Consider the following 23363-nt stretch of genomic DNA (forward strand, 5'->3'; position numbering starts at 1 on the left):
TTTTTTCTGTGTAAACCACTTTGAGAACTTTGTTGAAAAGCAGTATATAAATATTCATAACAATAATAATGAAGAGTCAACTGCTAGGCTAGAACATAAACATTGCCTTCCTAGTTCATACCAAAGGCACTCCTAGACCCACAGTTGTCAACCAGTCTCTGGAAACCACAAAAGTATTATTGAGATAGGAACCCTCTGACTCCAATACAGTATCTAATTAACTTAGGTAGAGCTCACTGATATGGATACTCTTGTTAAGTTGTCATAATCATTCATGGAGACCTTAATCTCCATACATTTGTATCAACTTTGCTAAGTCCATCTAAATTAGTGGTTGTCAGTACATTTTGTGATAATGAATTTATACAAATAAATTCTTCCTTTCATTTGTTCTGAACCTACTGGTAATTAATTTACTTCTATAATTCCTCCCCCAACATCCCAAGTTCTTGTTTTTTCCAGCCCCAATCTCTACACTACTGATGTTATAAACCTGTATCATTGTCCTTTCCAATAATTATTGTCATTGTGCGTTTTTTGTTTGTTCTACCATTCTGATAATTTTAATTTTTTTTGGTACCTTATATATTTTTGAAGTGATGGAAAATAGCCATAATATTCTACATGAGAATTTGCCAAGTTAACCCCTGCTAACTTGGCAAAGAGGCACCTTTTAATGTGGTGATTCTCTTTACTTAGCAGAGAGAGAGCAACTAGCCCAGTACAGTACCTCCAGTGACTGTGGCTGGTGTCTATCTTATTAGTTTCTTTTTAGAGTGTGAGCCCTTTGGGGACAGGGATCCATCTTATTTATTTATTATTTCTCTGTGTAAATCGCCCTGAGACATTTTTGGAAGGGAAGTATAGAAATCAAATAAATAATGAGGGTATACAGTTTATTTAATACATTAATGGCATTAGAATACTCCCACATTTTCTTTCCAGTCCCTTCTCTAACACAAAAGGTGTTTATAAGCCCTCTTGGTCTCTAAATGTTCACTTGTGATGTGCCAAAGGGTTCTGCCAGATACACATGGCTTTAAGGAAACTAGAATGTCAGAATCAAATGACAAATAAGAAACTGACAGTTGTCTTCTCACCTCAAACTTCTCATCCAAAAAAGCAGCCATGCAGAAACGTTGGCAGCAACATGGAATAGTCATATTGATTGATTGAATGAATGAATGAATGAATGAATAGCTTTATTATGATCATTGATCAGTTAGATATACAAACAGATGATACTACATGCATACTTTGATACAAACAGATTAATACTACATAAGTAGTAAATCATACAGAATACACCAACATCTAAAAAGAAGGCTTAGAGGTTAACTGCTGATGGATTTTAACAGCAGCTGCACAAAATTTGGCACCTTGTAGGTGTAAGAAGGTTTCTTATCTGCAAGGAGGAGTATGGCGTAAAATTCAGCAGTCCGGCAGGGAAAGTGTGATAGCAAGGGATAAATAAGACTGCACCAGCAATCATTATAAAAAGGATAAAACCGAAGCACATGGTGGACAGATTCAGCCTCACCTGAGCCACAGGGGCATAACCAACTCGTCAGAGGGGTTTTTAAAAAAACCTTCTCTATAAGACTGCTGATAGTAAGGCATCATGTCTTGCTCTGAGGAAAACCCTGTGATGGCTCAGTAAAGAGGGGGACAATAGCTAGCTAGCAGGTTCCCAGTTAAAGTCACCTAGGTGCCCTCTTGTGGTCTCCGGGATGGATCTTATATCGTTCTGATGTTCAGTATCCAAGACCCTCTGTTTGAGGATCTCCTTGGCCTGACTATAATTTAATAATGACAAATGTTCATCAGAGAGGCCGAGTGATGACAATTTACTCATCAGTGCATGTGGATTAGAGACACTCTAGAAAGAGTAAGCATCTATCGATATTAGTGTCTCTGAATTTTCCCCAGAGGCAGAGGCTTATCCTTGAAACTGAATCAAAGGCTGCTTTGAAATCTATAAATGCCACATACAAAGAGAACAGGTTTGTTGCTATATTTCTCAATCAGAGGGTGTAATACCAGGGCATGGTCCATGGTTGACTGCCCTGTTCTAAAACCAGCCTGTTCACCACTCAGAATACCTTCATTCTCCATCCAGCATTGCAAATTCCAATATAAATGCCTCACATAAAGCTTACTCACAACACTCAGCAGACGAATTGGGTGATAGTTGGCAGGATCACGTCTATTCCCCCTTTTTAAATATGGGCACTATTATGGCTATGCTTCAGGTATGAGCCCAGTTCAATCTATGCATGTAAAGAAGGCTACCAATACAGGGGCCCACCAGTAAATTCTGCTGGTCGGTCTCCACTTGCTGCTCCATTTGATACACAAATTAAATCGACTGGCCAACTGGGCCAAACACAGGCCTACAAAATTGTATTTCCCATCCTTGGCCAGCTGTGGGGAAAGAAGGGAATCTCCCATATCTTCTGGTGGGACAGCATGGTAATAGGTATATAAGATTGTGATCCCTTTGTGGGACAGCGATCCATCTTATTTATTTATTTATTTATTTATTATTTCTCTCTGTAAACCGCCCTGAGCCATTTTTGGAAGGGCAGTATATCAATCAATCAATCAATCAATCAATCAAATAATATAAAGCTGTGTCATCCTGCCCCATTCTTGCATTGAAGTCACCTCCCACTAGACTATAAGCTGGGGAGATAATCACATTTATTTACCAGTTATGTGCATTGTTGCAATTGCAGTTTTATGGCAACTATAGCCAATGTCACAAATTTTGCCTAGGATAGAACTTACAAGGCTGCATCATTCTGACAAGGTCCACTGAAAACAGTGAGATTTACTTCAGAGTGAACATGGATGGGGCTATAAAACAGGCTTGTATTTGAGTACTCAAATGTGCCACCATAAATGATGATGTCTAGCCAAGAAGAACTTTTTAATGTGGGTATCTCTGGCTGGGCTTTTTTCTTCTGTAATTGTTTCACACTCTGCTTCTTTTGGCAGTGGTGGCTTCAGGAACATTTGAAACACTGATAACATTCCTGGCGGCTGGCTTCTACTAGTTGACTTTTTTTCTCTTTAGTGTGCCAGGAAATGATGCTACATAATGTAGAGTCATTTTCAGTGCATTCCAGTTTAAAAGCAGGGGGGCGCAACTGGCAGGAGTTAGCTGCTGGGAACATTATTGGCAGTTCAAACTCTGTTGAAGCCACCACTTTCTACATAAATACAGCATTAAATGTTGTTGTTGTTTAAAGTTCAGTTACCTGCAAGGCAGATTATGAGACCCATCTCAAAACTTCTTGGAGGTCCAGAAGAGGTTGTTCCCTTGTTCATCCCTTTACCCCATGAAACCCTCCTTTATAATACTGAACTGGGGAGACTCTCAATCTCAAGAGAATTTCATTGAATTTTGAAATTCTGTCCATAAGCAAACTAATACAAATTTTGGCAGGCTAGTAAGTTTTCTTAATTAGAAGGCTGCTATATGACATCTAAACATAATCATATTTCAGAATATGTTTTCTACTCTCAGCACCTCCCTTAATTCATAGAAATGCTGGGCACAGAAAAGGAGAACTTCTAGCCTGATGTGAACTTCTGCTCTTTCCTTTGCACATTCATTTGTGCATTTGCTACAGAAGGGTGAGGATAAGTGGTGAAGAATGTAAAAGTTAATTCCCTCTGACCACAACATCAGAATCCAAGACTGAAGGGAATCCTGTAGAATGAACACATTCTTCCTGGGATAAGAGGCCTGTTAACTTTTAATGACTATCTGAGTTCCCAATCGTATAATCAAAAACATATTTGCTTTGTATTTGTTTCTCTTTCCATGAGAACAATTTTTGGATCAAGTTAATGTGAATTGTTCGATTGTGTATATGCACTGAGTCTGAAAGAAAACAAACATACCTTTTTACTCAAGCATCATGTGGATCTTTTCATTTTCAGGTAGTAATGCTATCTGTGAAAATGCTTTCCCACAGTTTTATAACTGTGATTAAGTTAAGTGAACCGGTCCCTCTCTCCATTCCTTGTGATAGGATTTGCAATAGGCATTGGATCTTGGGTGTATGTTGTCAGTTGCTCTGTACTTATACGGTAAGAAGGTGATGGTGTTTCTCCAAGCTAAAATGTTGTAAGAATAGAATACTTCACTTGTGCTGTTGGATTGCAGCAGTAAATTGATAAACACTCATCACTTTCATGAAAGTTTCAGCCTTGGTGCAAGATGAGGTGAAATTGTTGTCAGTTTAACACCCCTGCTCTTTGCAACACTGATATGCAAAGCATGTCTTGCATCAAAGCAATGCTATTTTATTTTATTTTTTAACCTCTGTGCGTATCCAGCCCTTGATCATTATTTTCTCCCTTATGGGAGCATGTGAGCATACCATCAGTCCCTGAAGAAATAGAAGAAATTAAGTTTTGAAAGTGAAAAAGACATCCTTGGGCAAGAAAGTGATGTATTGCATAATACACACATTAAAGTGTTGTGACAGCTGGGTTCATTGACTTGGGTCCTGGAGACTTTGTGGCTCTTCTTCTTCTTCTTTCCTTCCCACAAGCCTGGGATCTGGAGGAAAGAAGCTTAATCTTCACCTGTCTCTTCTTTGGCAGAGCCCAAGGCATTGGGATTCTCTCGCTCAACTTTCTTCCAAATGTAGTTTTTAGTAGGATGCATAATTTCACAAGAAGATCTTGACCTCTTACAAGGCATCCAGATTTTCCAAAGAGTGGACTCACATGTCCATTACCAAAGGACCAAGTCATGGATTGCTTTGGTGCTTTCCAGCAGCACTTGCTGTCAGGCCAGCTTGGTGGTGGTACCTTAGAAACCAGTTGTTGCTAGAACAGCATGCCTTTCCGTCTTCCTGACCCCATTGTGGGAGCAGCTTGAAAGAGCTGTCCAGGACAAACACATATTTGGAGCAGAATAGTGATCCTGGAGCAGTGGCTTGTCTATATAACTATCACAACACAACAAAGCAGCCATAAGAATGCAGTAGTGGATGAGGATGCTATATTTCTACTGGTAAAGCCTCAACAGGATAATACAGAACCAAATCATATCGTGGATATGCTAACAGAGAAAAAGTAGAACAGACCAAAACATATGATCCTTGTCAATAAAAGAGACGATAACAGTTAACATACACAACTAGATCAGAAGAATCTACATGAAATACATGCATATGGAACACTAAGTATGATGCAGATGATGTGCCACAACTGAACTTAGCCTATCTCAAGGGCAAACTGCACTTAACACATACTCAACTGTATAAAGAAGATCTGGCAACCCTGACTGTAGCTGAAGAACAGTATTGAAGGGAGCTACAACCCTTTCCCTGGCAGCTGTTTTTCCATTCTAAATTGCTCCAAGCTGCCTCAGAGTTCCAGATGCACATTTAGACTTGTATATACACATAAGAAACCCTATGGGAGGAAGCAGCTTTGGGACAATTTGGAGAAGAAAATCAGCCAGTGGAAAATGAGATAAGCAACTCTCTCAACCACTTTCCTCCACTGCAATATTACACCCTGCAAAAGTTGAATTACAGCTAAAAATGCTGTTGGGAATTTCTTGTACACCTTGGAATGTAATACATAGTTGTCCCTAAAATGAAGTTATTTGGAACCAAGTAATAATGTTTGAGCTGTTCCTTGGGTGTCCTAGAATATCCAGAATGATCTTGGATCAGTCTTGTAAGGATAATGCAAAGATTGCATTTTAACACTGAATCTGATGCAACACATATCGAGGCTGTTCTTAATGTGTCTAGCTAGGGAAGCCTAGCCTGGGCTAGGTTGCTCATGTGGAGTGCCAGGATCCACACAGAACCCAGCGCTCCCGCCCAGCCAAACCTTACTTTTAAGCCTGGTTCTTAGCTGAGGTTAAGGGAGCAAGGGCTCCTTTAACCTGGATGCAGGAATCGTGTGTCTCTTCGGGCTGCATGCAGCCCAAGGAGACACAGAGACAGGCACCTAGAATGCCAGTCTAATAGGGGAATCCCCCAGTGCACTGTGCTTGGCATGCGGCGTATTCTGGGATTCCTGGAGGCTGAGATGCGTCATCCCAACCTCTGGAGCTCTGCACTGCTTGGTGCAGCACTGCTCATCTGTGAGCACTAAAGCTCCTTGAATTCCCTGGTGGTTAAGTGGGCGGCTCAGCTCGTGAGCTCGCGGTCCGTGGGTGGGGATAGCGCCATCGCGGGCACAGACATATTCCCAGTAGACTGGCCCTCTCATGAGAGTGTGAACCCACTAGCCAGGAAGCTGCTTGCAGCGGATATGTGATGGATCTGGCTGGACTGCTCTGCCGGAATCTCGCCTCGCGACATCTTCCCTGGTCATGGTGGGAGAGACCCCCTTCTGCACATTCTTCCTCATCTGCTTATCCCATTCTAGTGAGCGCAGGTTTCCCCCACCCCCTCACACTGAAGTAGGATTTCATCCCAGGCTCCCCCCCCCCCCCTGGGATTAGAGTTTGTATGGTGCTTTCAGGGTGCAGGGCCATTTGGGGGAAGCAGTGGCTGGGCTGGCAGAAGCAGTGCTGGCATTGCATGGCATTTAAAAGGCTTCTGATGACCACCTTTTGCCGAGGGTGGGCAGAGTACTCCAAAAATGCACGGCCACGCTTGGCATTCCACCCCTTGGAGATTGTAGCAAATTGCAGCCAAGCCAATGATGCGGTGACGCTTTGCCCACAGTCTGGCTGCAGAGCTGACTGGGAGTCTGAGTGGCAGGGAGGGCCTCCCCTCTCCTGAAACTCCAGTTTGACTGGGCACGGTTTGTTGAATGTCTGTGATGCGAATTGGAGTTAGGAACTGTAACCCCGGCCATGGTTAACTGTCGTTATCTTCTCTGTCGGAATCCAGCCAGAGTACTGTATTGTAAAAGCTGTAAACAGATCTCACAGCCTCTGAACTTTCTTTCTTGTAAAATACAGGCTCCTGCTTAATGCTGACTATTTCTCTTTGCTGGACTGTCTACAAAGTAGGAGGGGAGGGGTTATTGGGATCCCTATGTGATGAGCACAGTGCACGTGTGTGTGTGTGTGTGTGTGTGTGTGTGTGAGGGGGAGTAGTTCTTCCTCCTTTTTAACATGGATTGTTCCATTATAACCTCCCTCTGATTTTTAAAAGGATATTCCCTTTGTTACCCCCATGTTTTCAGGAAATATCTTTTCATTATTTCCCATGTTTTCTAAACGGATCTTTTCATCCTTTCTCATTATAGAATGCACTCCCAGCAGAAATCCGTAATTTGAGTTCATTATTGGACTTCAGGAGACCCTTTAAAACCTATCTGTTTAGCCTGGCCTTCCAGGATTTTTAAACTGCTGTAAATGTTAGGCCTGGTTTTCTAGGGTTTTTAACTGTTTAAATATTTTAAATGTTAATTGGTTTTATGCTGTTTTTATAGTTTTGATTTTAATTATTAATTGATTTTAATTGTTTTTATTTTGATGTAAACTGCCCTGAACCTTTTTTGGAAGGGCGATATATAAATCGAATGAATGAATGAATAAATAAATATTTTTACAGAGATTGTTCCATTGTACCCCACATTTTAACAGGGAACTTCCCATTATTCTTTCCCTTCCCCTTATTAGCTGTAGGATTTACTCGGGTTAAACATGCAAAGAACTTCACTGTTAAGCAGCTGCTGCAGACATAAAACAGGCTCAGGAAGCCAACAATCTCTGTTCTGAATGAAGGACAAGTTAGACTCAAAGATCACCAGGCTATATTGGCTCAGTTGTAGGGATGTGTACCAGTGTTCTCTATCTCTTTTTTTCATCTTTGTGTAGAATGAGTTTTGTTGTGGGTGGCAGTATTAAGGCATTGTGTGCACACATACATTCAGATTTAAAATTTAATTTAATTTTAGATCCCGCTCAGATTCAAACTGAGTAGGATCTAAAATTAACTGAGCAGATATTTAAAAACTTGTGAGCATGTACACATGCACATGCCTTAGAGGGAACACTGATGTGCACGAAGCATTTTGTACACATGGGGGGGGGCAGCAAGCGGGCACTTTAAAGGGAGAAAGGCAGGTCTTACCTGCCTCTCTGGTGCCTCGCTGACCCACAGTGGCACTGTTGGTGTTAAACGCCATGCAGTTTGGCTGAAGGGCTGACCCCAGGAGCCCGCAGGCGGTGTCGGCACATACATTTTATTTATTTATTTAACATATTTCTATACCACCTAAAACCTATGTCTATGGGCAGGTGTTCATGGCGTCTGCACATGCACAAATGCCACTTATGTGCCAACGCCACTTGCGGGCTTCTGGAAGCAGCCCTGCAGCTTTCAGCACAATGTTTAACAGTGACAGTGCCACAGTTTGGTGGCAGGTGGGGATGTGCCTAAACCAGTTCAGCAGTCCTTTACCAGACTGCCAAACCAGTTCAGATGTCTGGCAGTTCGGATGGTTTGGTGGTGGTGGGGGGTACCTTTAAGGGACCGGGATTACCTTTAAGGAACCGCTCTTACCCCCTGCCACATTTCCCCCACTGGCGCTGTGCCTAAAATCATTGGTGCGAGGTGGCAGTATACCTTCTTGCTGCCCCAGTCAGTGTCAGACCAGAAGTGGCCGGTGCATGTGCATGACATGCGCTTGTGCACCAACCACTTCAGGTCTGATGCTGACCAGGGCAGCAAGAAGGTATGCTGCCACCCTATACCAGCTATTTTGGACACAGCACCAGTGAACGAAATGCAGTAGGGGGTAAGAGCACCCCCCTGGTCCCTTAAAGGTACCCCCCCCACTGCCGAACCATCAGTCATTCATGCACATCCCTAGTGGTGGTGGGTGGTGGAGGAGCAACTGAGGGACAAGTAAGACCAGGCCTTTCTCCCTGTAAAGTGCCTGTTTGTTGACCGCCTAAACAATTTGGCTGCAGCAGCTCGAAACATTTCAGCGCCTTTCATTAGAGGCAACAAAACACTTCATGCACATCCATACTCAGTTGATCCACACAGGGAAGGAGAAAGGCAAGTCGTAGCTATTTTTTATTGAGGGAAAAGATTGCTACTCAAAGGAATCCATCTGGCCATTAGGTATGAGCCCAAATCATTTTGGCACCTCTTTGAAGAAGCACTGAAATGATTCGGCTTCCTGCAGCTGAAACATTTCAGCGCGGGGAGAGGGGACATGTTTAAAAGGAGGCAAGTAGGTCTTATCTGCCCTTCCCTCAATCCTCTGCTGCCCCAAGCTGCCCTATTGTGCACTCTTCTAAGCAAAACTACCCCATGAAAGCTGACTCCTTTAAAGCACCGTGCCGCAGCAACGGGATGCTGCTATCAGCATCCATCGTGTGGTGTTGGAACAGGTACGCAGTCTGAGGGTGCTTCTGGACACAAAACTCTACCTGCTGTCCCAGGCTGAGGTAGTGGCCAGAGGTGCCTTTTATCAGTTTTGGCTGCTATACCAGCTGCGTCCATTTCTTGAGATAAATGACCTCAGAACAGTAGTACATTCGCTGGTCACCTCTAGACTTGACTACTGCAATGCGCTCTATGTGGGGCTGCCTTTGTATGTCGTCTGGAAACTGCAGTTAGTCCAGATTGTGGCAGCCAGGTTGGTCTCTGGGTCATCTCGGAGAGACCATATCACTCCCATTTTAAAGATCTACACTGGCTGCCTATAAGTTTCTGGGCAAAGTACAAGGTTTTGGTTATAACCTATTAAGCCCTAAACAGTTTTGGTCCTGGGTATTTAAGAGAATGCCTTCTTTGCTATGAACCACACTGCCCATTGAGATCATTTGGAGAGGTTCGTCTGCAGTTGCCACCGGCTCGTCTGGTGGCTACTCGGACGAGCCTTCTCCTTTGCTGCCTCAAGGCTTTGGAACACGTTTCCTGCTGAAATAAGAGCCTTCCCATCTCTCTCTTTTTAAAAATTATTATTTTACATTTTATATCCCGCTCTTCCTCCAAAAAACCCAGAGCGGTGTACTACATACTTAAGTTTCTCCTCACAACAATTCTGTGAAGTAGGTTAGGCTGAGAGAGAAGTGACTGGCCCAGTCACCCAGACTTACAACTTTTACAATGCTTACAACTTTTAAAAAGGCAGTCAAGACGCATTTGTTCACCCAGGCTTTTAATTAGACATTGTTTTAACTGTGTTTTAACTGTGTTTTAATAGTTCTAACATTTTAAATTTTAATGTGTTAATCATTTTATTGGTTTTTATTGTCTTGTAAACCGTGCAGAGAACTCGCATTTTGGGCGGTATAAAAATGTGATAGATAAATAAATGGTGTCGACCCTAATGTCATTTGCATGCTGATGCCGTGCGAGGGATGCTGGGAACAGCATCCCATCACTGCAGTGCTTTAAAGGAGCCGGTGGCACGGGCTGCTGCTTTCATGGAGTAGTTTTGCTTAGAAGAGTACCACGATGGGGCAGGGTGGGGCAGTGGAGGATTGAAGGAGAGGCAGGAAAGACCTGCCTGCCGTCCCCTGGGATGTTACCAAAGTATTTTGTGCACATCACTACTGGACATTTGACATATTTTATTTATTTATTCATTTATTTGTTCGATTTCTAGACACCGCCCTTACAAAATAGCTCAGGGCGGTTCACAAATACCACAAAACAGTGGTTGTAATATGAACCTTCAGGTTGTAATGTGAATCTTCAGTTGATATAACTTCAAAATTATTATTTTTTTCAAAGCAGCAAAAGTATGCATTACTGTGGACCAGAATTCTGGTAAATTTGAAAGGAAAATTAAAAATGGATGCTGGATATATGTGAAAAACAGCTTCTTGGGGGCCAGTTTTCAAACTGCTTTGTATCAGCCATTTCTCAATGGATGTCCACAAGATTTGGACAGGTGGTGGCAATTGCCATCTAATTGCTTTGTTTCACATTTCAGGTGGCTGGATGGTTAGAGTTTTATGACTGATAAAACTTTTGTTGGTAACAAAAATGTATCAGATGTGAGATCTTATGTGTTATATTAGTGAAGAAGAGACGGAATGGGGCATTGATGGACAGCAGGCACAAAAACTATATTAAGCAAAAAGTTAATACTCTTCCTTGTAAAACAAGATGCAGCTGTTTGTGCTACTGTAATCCCATACATTGATGAGCCATTTGTTGTATTCTGTCTAGTAATCTTTTATGGTTTGTTGTTGAGAAGGTAGTCCCATGGGGAGGGAAGAATTAAAATGGAGTTGTTTCTGAATAAACCTTTAGTTAAATCTGAAAAAGATGTCTTTGTGTCTATGAGGGAAGCAGCTATAAAACCCCCTTGTGCACATCAGGTTGCCTATCTTATCTATCAGGTTGGATCTCCTATTACTTCTACATATAAAGTAGCACTATGTCAGCTGTTGGCCACAAAGAGTCAATTATTTTTGGAATCACCTATCTAGGTGCTTTTGGCCTATATTCTTCTTCCAAAAAGAAGACATGAGGTAAATTCTTAGTTGGAGCTGCATGTATGACAGATACATTTTCAATAATCTTTTAAATTAGCATAAAGACGTGTGGAAAAAATGAAGCTTCACTCTTTGTTTGGATACCTTGAGTGGCTTTATTGCAAAAACTAACAGCCCTTCTTGATCAAGAAGGACCAGTTGGCCAGCCACATCCCACCATGCTCTCTAGGCCAGGCCCATTTGCGTCCTGATGCATGTGCACGCACACACACACACACACACATACACACAATCTTCTTTACTATTCTGTGTGGAAGTAATTTAGTGGATTTCTATTAAAATCCAAACCCAAGAGCAAATAACCAGGTTGCTTTTTTCAACAAAGTGAGCAGCTGTTCCCCAGACCATGCCGATTCCACCATTTAACTTCTTATGGTGGTATCCTTCACTACCTGTTATGTATGTGGACATTAAGTATGTACCTGTTATGTATGTAACTTCTGTATTCTTTTTGTAGTGAGATCGTCTAAGGGTTTTGCATATATAAATCAGCAGTTCTGTTGAAGGAACCCAGTCATTGGATTGGTATGCATGTTTTAAAACACTTAGAAACTACATTTCATGCAGTATTATGGACACAGGACTTTCCCCCCCTTTTTGGTAAGTGACCTTTCTTGTGCCCTTAGGGCTACACAGCTGTGATTTTAAATATAAAGCAGTGTAGGACTTCTGAAGCCTGTTGCAGGAATTCTGTTGGGATTTCTATCAGTGAATTTTTTAAAAAGTATTTAAGCTGTTCTAAAACATCAAGAAGCACATTTTTCTTCTAGATATATTTGTGGAAGTCCCAGTGGTTTCAATAGAAGTGGCGCATACAAATCAGAATGCAGAACGGCTCCAAAGGAAGATAAGACAGGATAAGATAGAACTTAATTTGTATAGCTGTTTCCAGTCATGAATCAGCTCAAGAAATGTTACAACAAAATAAGCAATACACTACTACTTTGGCGTCTGTGTTGGCAAATAGAGGGGTCACTGAATACACAGCAAAGTGTATATCTATTACTTTATCAGTACTTTTTTTAAATCAGTACGACTGCTCTCTGACATAATGGATAGTGCAGGGAGGTCTGCTGAATACTGGTCCACATGTTTAGCTTTTCTCATGAAACAAGGTCCTTGTCTGAAGAGGTAGTGGAAAACAGCATTTGTGAAATGTATTTGTCCTGAAAACAACAGTGCTGATTGATTGGCCCTTCTGTCATTCAATGCAGATAAAGGGGTAACCTTGAGGAGCAACTCCTCTTTTAATTGTTTTTTGTGGGGAGGAAAGACACTTTTTGGGGGAGCTTGTTAAAAAAACACCTAAAAACCTTTTTAATTTTAAAGAAAGCCTGGCTGAAGCCCTGGGAGGTGGGCAAAGAGGGAAAATGCAATCAGTATTTTATCTGGAAAAAGTATGTATTTTGCTTGAGAAATAACAGCAAGTTTTCAGCAGGACATACCCTGCAGCAGAAAAGGCCTGTACCCACTACAGTTTGCTGACATGCTATTACACCACCTAAATTAAATTGGTTTTTAAATGGGAAGAATGTGTAATGAGATGGTAGGGCAATGCTTTTGGAGAGGTAGAGGTATTGGTAGTGCTCTGGTCAGTTTTCTCTCCCACCCACGTGTTTAAAAAGACTGTAATCAAACCTTCAGCTGGAGTTGAAACAGCAGGGAGTGCTGAAGTGTGGAAGCAACAGTTAACTTCTTTGCTGACCACATCCAAATTGGGAACCAGCCTCAGGAATGTGCACTTTTCCTTCCCTGAAGCAAACACCCCTGAAGCAAACACCCCTTCTTAACTGCAGTTAAACAGTTCTTTTACACTGACCATAACTTCAGCTAAGGCTAAGACCTTAACCTCAGCATGGGATTTTCATTACAATTTGAAATCCACTTCAAACCCAGATGGGGGAGCAGAAGGAGCACATTCTTTCACTTTGTTGGGTAATTCATTCAATTTTTTCTGTTTGTTTACAATAACAGCTGCATGCACATGAGGATGACTATATGTACACTAAGACCTCATTGTCTTATTGTGTTTATAGTCGTCCTTCTGTGTGTTTGCAAATGTGTCTGTGTGCAGATTTACTGGTTGTATATCATAGGGAATGTTGCCCTATTGTCCTATTGATAGAAGGATTCAGTAAATAAGAAATCTGATTTCAGAATTATTGGAAACAGTTGACACTTTAATGTAAACCTTATCCTTGCTCTGGTGGATTCCTCCATCCACGTGACGAATGTAATATGTGGGCTGGCAGCTTAAATACCCATTTCACCAACCTCGACTGTCTCTCAAGCTCTAAAATGTGTATAGCATTCATAGAACTTGCTTGGTTCGATATGTAAATTGCTGTCTCGTAGTTTATATTTGGCTGTCAAGTGGATGACACCCAAAAGTTGTTGCTTTTTTTTAAGTGGCCACCAGTGGCCTTGCCTGTCTAGTAAATTGACCCTATTTTTTTAAAAGGCTGAAATACAGGGAACTTACTTTATTATACTCGGTCTAAATCAGTGGTTGCGTGTGTGGGCCTGTCAATATATTTATCAAGTTCCTGAAGAAGCAAGGGATTTCCCATTGATAGATACACCAAGTATAGTTCTCCTTCTACATCTCCATTGCATATGTGGAGGAGCTGGTAGAAAAGTAATGGTGGAAATCCATTTTTATAAAGCACACATGGAATTTTGCTGCAGAGCCATCAGCTGCCATGTATAATCAAAAAAGTATATGTTTATATCTTCTGTGCTAGAAAAAAAGTGTTTCTGCTTGTTAACTATTTACTGTTTCACCCCATAATTGTTAACTGTTTCACCTCATGGTTAATAAGTATTACACCACATTTAATGGTGCGCATTCAAGGTTTGCTTCAGGTCTTTTATGTAACCATGTGTATAAAAATCAGAGCCCTATATAAAGCCCTTAGTTCTGCTTATTGCAGCAGATGTGGTTGCTTATTGCAGTTTGGGACTAAGGAAGATGAGCTGAGTTCTCAGAGGGCTTAGGAAGTGTACATTGTGAACATGTATAGCATTTATGTGCCCAGAATGAATGTACAATAGGCAGTCCCACCCCCTGCCCTAACCCTGCTGGTTGCAGTCTAAAAGACACTAGGATACCTAAATCAAATCAATCCATCTAATTGTTCATGAATTATTGTATTATACATAACCATACTTTTATATTTTAATGTAAGTAGAACTAGTAAAGGTAAAGTGTGCCATCGAGTTGGTGTCGACTCCTGGTGACCACAGAGTCCTGTGGTTTTCTTTGGTAGAATAAAGGAGGGGTTTACCATTGCCTCCTCCCACTTAGTATGAGATGATGCCTTTCAGCATCTTCCTATATCACTGCTGCCCGATATAGGTATTTCCCATTGTCTGGAAAAAATACCAGCGGGGATTCAAACCAGCAACTTCTGGCTTGCTAATCAAGTCATTTCCCCGCTATTATTAGTAACATAATATAAATATTATCTATCAATTGTGTACACTTAAATGTTGCTGTGATTACTTACATGCACGATTGGAGCAAATGTGGTAGTTTGCTTAAATTTCATTTGAGCAAAGCCAGTTAACGGTTCTTAAATTTGAAAAACATTCTGCTTGAGGGCAATAATAAGAAAATATCATGTTTATTAATGGCAACCCAACACCATCACCATCAGACAAAGGTCCTCAGGACTCAAATATATAGCAAAAGAATACATATGATGCTTGGTCAGTTTTTCTTGTTTAAATTATTTCTTTGGTAAAACAACAATAAAATCCTTGGTGGCCTTTTCTCAATAAGTAATTACCTTGTATAAAGATGCTTAAAAACCAATTAGAGAGTCAGACTTCCTCACCTAGTGATAGTCTCATGTTTTCTTTAGTGTTTGTAAATAAACTTTAAAAACTGATTTCATTTGTCCCCAGACCCTGGCCCAAGAAGACACAGACAACAGTTTTTGGGTATTAAAAAGGCCACAACTTTATTCCAGTTAATTTAATTGATTTGAGCAGCAGACAATAGGAGGGAAAAACTCCACCCCCCATAACAGTGCAGGCCTAAAAGGCGGGGTTCAGACTCCAGAGTCCTTGCTCACGCCCTAAATGGGTGACACACTCTGACTCAGGAAAGAAGCAGGTGAAAACCCGCTTCTGTCCCTTCATAGTCAACCCAAAGGGATCTGAGCATTTCCATGACTTCACACCTCCCGGACTGCTGAACCCTAGGATTTGCGGAGCCACGGATCCGGTTCCATGGCTAGCCAGCCCCCTGGGCCGCAAAAACCAAAAGGGAGAGACTGGACCACTGAACCTGCTTAATTGCCCAAGGGTGCTACACCGATGTTAAATCCCATTATCTAATTCCCAGCCTGCACTGTCCCTGCCAAGTTACGACCAGCTAACTACTACCTAACCATAAAGGTTTCAGAACAGGGTAGGTGAAAAAACCACCAAACTGGGCCAATGCATTTGGGAGCAAAAAATTCCTACCCAGCCCCCAAAAGGACAACCAGCAAAGCCCGTTCTGAGCCTAGGAATGGGAGGGAGGGAAACTCTCGGCTCCGAATGGAGCTTGGGGTGGGGAGCAGGGCCCATGCACAGGCGAGGCTGAGACAAACTCTCCTCCTGCAGCACGAGGACTTAGGAGGGGCATTCTGTTATATCAAACTCTTTAAGTCTCTTTTCTGTTTCTGAATGTACTTAAAATCCCCCAGTAATTCGCATTGCTTTGGTTGAGGATTTACTTTTATTTATTTATTTCATGTATATACACACACACACACACATACATATACACACACACACACACACACACACACCACCCTTCCTAAAGTGCCTCAGGGGAGTTAGATTAAAATCAAAAGCACATAGGGGCTATTCTTACGATCACAAAAATCGGGCTAGGAAAATCCTAGCCCGATTTTTGTGATCGTAAGAACCACTGGGCTCACAGCTGAGCCTGGTGGTTCTGGAGTGGCTAACTCACTCCTGTAGCCCACCCTTGTATGGCCTACGGCCGCAATAAATTGATTGATTGACTGTAGCCCACCCCTTAGCCTGGGTTTGCGGAGCGAGTGCTTCGCAAACCCAGGCTATACTCACAAGTAGACCCCCAGCTGGGAAGCTTAAAAGCAGCCTCCCGGCTTGGGGGTCTCCCCAGTATGCCCTGCGCGCTTGCGCAGGGCACACTGGGGCTTCCAGGGGCCGCGCAACCCCTGAGCTCCCCATCCCCCGCCGGCTCTGTCTCGGGGCCGGCCATCGTGTGGGCAGCCGACTTGGTCGCCCAGGGCTCCCTCCCCGTTCGTGAGCGGGGAGAGTGGGCTTAGCTTGCTCTTCCCACTCACTTCCCAAAACCAGGTCTCACGAATCGTGAGACCCGGTCCATAGTAAAACAATTAAAATAAAAACCATTTGAATCAGATTAAGATTAAAACTAAAACTAGATATCATTAAAAGCCAGGCAAAAAGGCAGGTCTTTAAGGATCTCCTGAAGGCCTCCAAGGAAGATAATCCTCTCATATCCATGGGGAGCGTGTTCTACAACCTAGGGGCAACAGCTGAGAAGGCCTCATCCCAGGTGAACCAGTGCCACCCGAAAATGGACCCTTCCTGATGATCTTAATGAGTAGTGAGGATCTTGCAGGGAAAGGCGCTCTTTCAAGTAACTCAGACTTAAGTGATTCAGGGCTTTAAAGGTAATAGCCAGGACTTTGTACTTTGCCTGGAAACATATCGGCAGCCAGTGCAAATGTTTAAGAATAGGCATAATGTGGTCTCTCCAGGATACCCCAGAAACCAATCTGGCTGTTGCATTTTTAACTAATTTAAGGTTCAAACTACGTACCAAGGCAGCCCTTCATAGAATGAATTGCAGTAGTCCAAACTGGAGATTACCAGCTGGTATACCACTGTTTTCATTCTGCTCAAGGAACAGGAGGAGTTGTCAAATCAATCCCAGATCATAAAAAGCACTCCTGGCCACACCCTCAGCCTGAGGCACCAGGGTGAGACCCAGGTACAAGAGCACTCCCAAGTTATGAACCTGTTTTTTCTGGGGGAGTGTAAGCTCAACCAGAACAGGAGGTTCCATCCTGTCTTGAAGATTATGACCTCCAACTATAAGCTGCTCCATCTTGCTTGGATTCAGCTTCAGTTTATTATCCCTCATCCAGCCCATTACTGCCTGTACCAAAGTTTAGACGAGCTCTAACACTTGCGCATGTAAATGCTCTCCCAACAGCTGTGCTTCATGGGAGATTCCAGGGTATACCATATGCATCAGGATTATATCCTTGTGGATCTGGTAACGTTGAAACAACTGCTCATGTTCTTCTTTATTGTGATTATTACAGAGACATAAGACACCAACTAATTGCCCCACTTTTGATTAATTTTCCAGACCATGGAGATGATTTTTATTTAAATTATTTGCTCACTAATCCTAATTCGGATGTTATTCATATTGTGGCCAAATATTGTTATATAATATGCCAAATGCGTATAAATGTAGTTTGATTTTATATTGTTATTATTTTCTTATTTGTTTTATATTGTTGTATTGCTGGTCTATGACCGAAATAAAGTTTTACTTACTTACTTACTGCCTGTAGGCCATCATGTAAGGGGCTAATGTAATTTGCTGATATTGATGACAGGGAGAAATAGATTTGGGTGTCATAGCACCCGGCACCAAATCCCCTGATGATCTCACCCAGTGATTTCATGTAGATGTTAAAGAGCATTAGTGACAGAATGTATCTCTGAGGGACTCTTTATAATATCTCCCATTTAGAAGAGCAACTGTCACCAAGTGCCCAAGACATAGGAGCGGAACCACTGTAATTCAGTGCCTTCTATCCCCAAATCTCTCAGGCAATCCAGATGGATACCATGTTTGTGGTATCAAAAGCCACTGAGAGAGCCAAAAGAACAGGCAGTATTGCACTCCCTCTGTCAATTCTCTGGTGAAGGTCATCTATCAGGCCGACCAAGGCCGTCTCAACCCTATAGCCACCCTAAAGGTAAAGTGTGCCGTCAAGTTGATTTTGACTCCTGGTGCCCACAGAGCCCTGTGGTTTTCGTTGGTAGAATACAGGAGTTTACCATTGCCTCTTCCTGTGCAGTATGAGATGATACCTTTCAGTATCTTCCTATATTGCTGCTGCCTGATATAGGTGTTTCCCATAGTCTGGGAAACTTATTGCTGCTGCCCAATATAGGTGTTTCCCATAGTCTGGGAAACATACCAGCGGGGATTTGAATTGGCAACCTTCTGCTTGTTAGTCAAGCATTTGCCCGCTGCACCACTTAAGGTGGTACATAGCCACCCTAAAGCCAGTTTGAAATAGGTCTAGATAATCAGTTTCCTCCAAGACCACTTGGAGCTGGTCAGCCACCACCCTCTCAATCATCTTATCTAAACATGGGAGGTTGAAGAGGTCTTTTGGATAGGAGGTCTTTTGTAAGTTTTCTTCCAACATTGTCTTATTTCTTCACTTTGCACAGCTGCGATTTATGTTGCCTTGGAAGAAAATAAATGCTTAGACAAATAACATGATCCGGAGCATGATAGCCAAGTGATGTGTTATGAAACAGAAGGTCTTTTGTAAGGTTTAGATTGCATTCCTTATTCTGGGCTTCTGTCGCCTAGCATTGAAGTCAAAATTTGAGTAGCAGCCTCAAAACATTCTAGCATACACTGTAAAGCAGGAGAAAGAATGACAGGCCTGCATTCTAAGAGAGAGTTTTTGAAACAAATCAGCAGAGATGGTTAGTTGTTGATACAGAACAAACACAGTATATGAACACATGTCCATTTTTAGCATAGTTTACTACATGGCAAAAATATTTAGCTTTGAGTGTTTATTACTATTGTATTTGCAGATTTTTTGAATATAAATGTTCTTCCTTGTATTTCATTGCAATTTTAGACTTTTATGACCCTTTAAAAGCAGACTAATTATTTTATTAAAATATGCACTAAAATATCCCATTTTAATTGGAAGGGTTGTGCAAATATATCATTCACTTCTGAGATCTTGTCTTTTGAATGTTTTACGGCTAGTATAGTTTTATCCAAACCAGTAAGCACAAGTCAATAGGTTTACTCAGTCAACACCCAAGTGCTCACAATAGCATAGTTTATAGTAAGTACAGAACTTCAATAAAGTATGACTCAGTTTAAGCTATTTTTACTATTTGGAAAATGTTAAATTCCTTTTCTTGTGAATGGAACTCTCATTTTAGCTTCTAAAGGAAAACAATGTAAAATAGTTGCTTACGGAGATCAAGGCCATTTGATATATTCATAGTAGAAAAAATGAATTAAATGATATCTTTAGAGATTAAGAAATCAATAGGGATTAACAGAGATTAAGCAAAAGGTTACACTGCCTGCATGTTTCATATTTTAATGAGTCTAATAAAAAAGCATAGAATACACATTTTAAACATAATTTTAATAATGTAATCTGCTATCAGCTATAAGCATGTTTAAACATCATTTGTTTTAGTGGAGAAAATGAAGCACATGCTTAATTTGCTCTCCCATTTAAAAACAACAGGATTTAAAAGCACATGACTTTGTCTGGGAACCTATCATTCTGAAGAATTCAAGAATCTGTCTTGAATTGCCAAGTATGTTGTTAAAGTGAAAATAAACTTCTCTTTTCTCAAAAGGATTGTATGAAAGCATATACCCATGAGTAATATCTTATTAATCTGTCATGATTTAATGTGACACATTTTTTCCACACAATTTGCATGCCTGACAATAGACTTCCTAAATATCACCTTCAGGTCCAATAACAAACCAAGTGAATACAATGTTGGTTGGATGAGCAACGTAGGACATCCACAGTGCCTCATGTGAATAGAAGAAAAAGTGCCCAGTCCATTAAAAGTGATATGGTCCATTGCCATGCTAACATGGAGTACTTTGTTAGAAATGGGCTTGATGCCTTGTAAACCTTTTTCTGTTATTCATTAACAGAATGAATAACAGTCTGAAAAAAAGAGAGAACAATTTCAGTGCAGTCAGCGGTTGGAACATTCTTTGGGTTAATTATACAGTGTCTTGATAATGAGTTTGCTAAGTCACCTAATTTTTCTATATACCAATATACTTTTTGATAAATAATGTTTAAATCAGGGTATATACAAAGAAGAACTAGAAATAATTAAAAAGAGTGATGCCTTTTAACACTTTTAAAAAACTGTAACAAGAACAAATACATAAACAGGGTTCACACATCCACTTAGTATTTGGTTTAATATAGAATATAGTAACCATAGCAACCTCTCTATCAAGGGATATGAATATGTTTGAAACATGGCAATATCTTAATTAAACATGCATCAAATATCAGAATGGCTAAAATTAGAGTGCTGATGGTTGCAAAGAGAGAACAGTGGAACAAGAAAGCTGTGTACAGACAAAGCAATATATCATTAATAATTTTGAGCATTTGTAGAACACTTTATTGTGTTTAAAGTGCTAATTCAATTCTTACAAGAGCACTGTAAAGTAGGCCAGTACTTTTACTTATCTAAACTGGGAATTTGAACCCTGTTCTTCAGTAAATGCTGTCAGTGTGGTTCCAAAAAAACATTCTAAAAATACTGTCAGGGTAGCTTACAAAAAATGATCCAAAAGACCATTTAAAAACAGCAGTCACCAATAAAAACAAACTTAAAATAGCAGAGGAATTAAAACACAAGCATCAAAAATGTGAAAGCAAAATAGATTCAGCTGGTTTCCCCGTTTTTTAAAATTATAATTTATTCATATAAAATCCTTCACATTTTCAAAATACTTCTAAACAAATAAGCAACATAAAAACAGTATCAAATACACCTTGAGAGAGGAAACAAGAGCAGAATTTGTCATGTCTATTTACCTTACAATAAAAAAATGGTTATACATATTGATATCTATTATTTTGTTTTCCAATATTCAATAAAAGGTTGCCATTGTTCAAAATATACTGATTCTTTTGTTTTCCATCTCTTAGCCTGACAACTCTGTAAACTTGGTCAATTGTGCTATAATCTACTTTTTGTGGGTAGGTGGACATTTTCTCTCTCCAATTTTTAGCAATTACTAGTCCTGCTGCAATAAATAAAAAAAATACAATCATTCTATACTACTTAGGAATCACAACAAGCAACTCTAATAGCATTGTTTTGGGGACCATCATATGTTCAAGATCAGTAATTCTTCATCTGTCTTTCCTTGTGTCCCACCCAAATTTATATATTTTTGGACATATCCACCACATATGTAAAATACCTGCCATCTCTGAGCTGTTGGAGAGAAGGAGTTTGACTAACCTCAATTATAACAGAGCCAGTGTGAGCAGTAAAAGTTGAGTTCATTAAGGAGTAGCTTTATTGGGGAAGTTAGAGTCTTGGATTGAAAGCTTGTAATGCCTGAGCTTTCTGACTTCAGAGAATAGAGAAGAGCGAGAGAGAGAGAGAAATCCTATGGAATCTGCATCAGTGCAGAGACAAGAGGCAGTCTCAGAGCAAGAAGGGTGGAGTGATAGGCCCCCAAGTATATCAGTCTACCAATCTGAGAAAGCCAGATCAGAGAGACAACAACAGTGGGTAAAAACAAAGAGTAAGGCCCTTGTTTACTATCTGTATTCCTAATGCCTCTAGGGGTCATTAAGATAGAAGGTGCAAACAGACAATGAAACTGGAGCAATCTGGAGCTGGGTCTAAAACATGAGCCGAACCTGCAATACTTGTTATTGTGTAGAATTGGAAACGGTTTATTTAACTTTTGTTGGGTAATGTACCAACAGTATATCATCTTGAAAAAAATTCTTTTAAGAAATAGTTCTTTAGAAACTTTTGTTGAAAAGTGGTATATAAATAGTAGTAGTAGTAGTCTGAAATTTGCAAAACCAGTTAAAAAATCTGACATTTTTGATTTGTCATTGACTTTGTTCCTGAATGGATGAGCACGCAGTTATGAAATCTGCACACATGAAATCCACACTGGTATGACTGTATTATTTTTTTCAAGGCTGTGGGTAACTCCTCTGATTTGGGGGAAGTTTTTTGGGGTTTTTTTGTGGGGGGAGGATAATAATAGGGGAAAGGGCTAAAACTGGCTTGTTTCAAGCCAGAACTTTACAAAAAGTTCTGGATATGAAGACCTCCCTAATACCATCACTCCACCCCCATGTGGAGGAAAAGGACATTCTTTTGCTTTTTAGATCATTTTTTGTTTTCCCCAATGTACATAGTAAAAGTGAACAGTACTTTTAATGTTTCTGTTTTTGTGGTTAGAAAGAATTTATCATTTTATTTCCAACTGGAAATCTGACTCTGACCCAGTATTCGACATGCCCAGGGGGCAAAGAATCCTATTCTGAAATATTCAGAATCAGATTAGATCAGATTCAGATTGGATCTGACTTTTTCAAGTGTGCACAGGCCTATTGTCTAGTACCACCTAGGAACTTCATAGGTGTGACTGACACTGAAGTTCCACAGCACATTGATTTTTACAAACAAATATGTATACTTGTTTCCTTTTGTTCTCTTTCATTTTAATACCCCATATTTTCTTATTATTTTTCTTTTTGATGTAGAACCAAAATTATAAGAAACATTATCAACACAAATGTACAATTTCCAGAATGTATGTCCTATTCACAAGAATCCCTTTCATATCTCCCCTCACTTTCCCGCAAATAAATAATATAAAAAGATAAATTCAATTTGTATGCAGAGTAATGACAAAGATTAATCTTACTAATCAATATTTGCTTGCAAACAAATCCAGAAATTCAGACCTTACAGTTGTGAATCATACTCCTTTCCCTTCCCCCTCAAATCACTTTCTCCTTGGTTGCTAAGGCTACTAATCCTATAGACCAGGAGAAGGGTTCTCAAATTTAGGTTC

At 40.6% G+C, this 23363-nt stretch overlaps 1 protein-coding gene and 1 long non-coding RNA gene across 4 annotated transcripts in view; one reads left to right on the top strand and one right to left on the bottom strand.

The window, feature by feature from the left end:
• The window catches only part of MID1 (midline 1), a 325882-nt gene that overhangs the window by 128368 nt on the left and 174151 nt on the right, over nt 1-23363 (top strand). The window lies entirely within an intron of this gene.
• LOC128350262 (uncharacterized) lies at nt 19844-21941 on the bottom strand. Its single transcript, XR_008319213.1, has 2 exons — nt 21779-21941; nt 19844-20451 (listed from the first exon to the last, which is right to left on the bottom strand). It is a non-coding gene; the product is annotated as an uncharacterized LOC128350262 (long non-coding RNA).

This window comes from Hemicordylus capensis, chromosome 3 (assembly GCF_027244095.1).
Source record: "Hemicordylus capensis ecotype Gifberg chromosome 3, rHemCap1.1.pri, whole genome shotgun sequence".
Lineage (NCBI taxonomy): Eukaryota > Metazoa > Chordata > Lepidosauria > Squamata > Cordylidae > Hemicordylus > Hemicordylus capensis.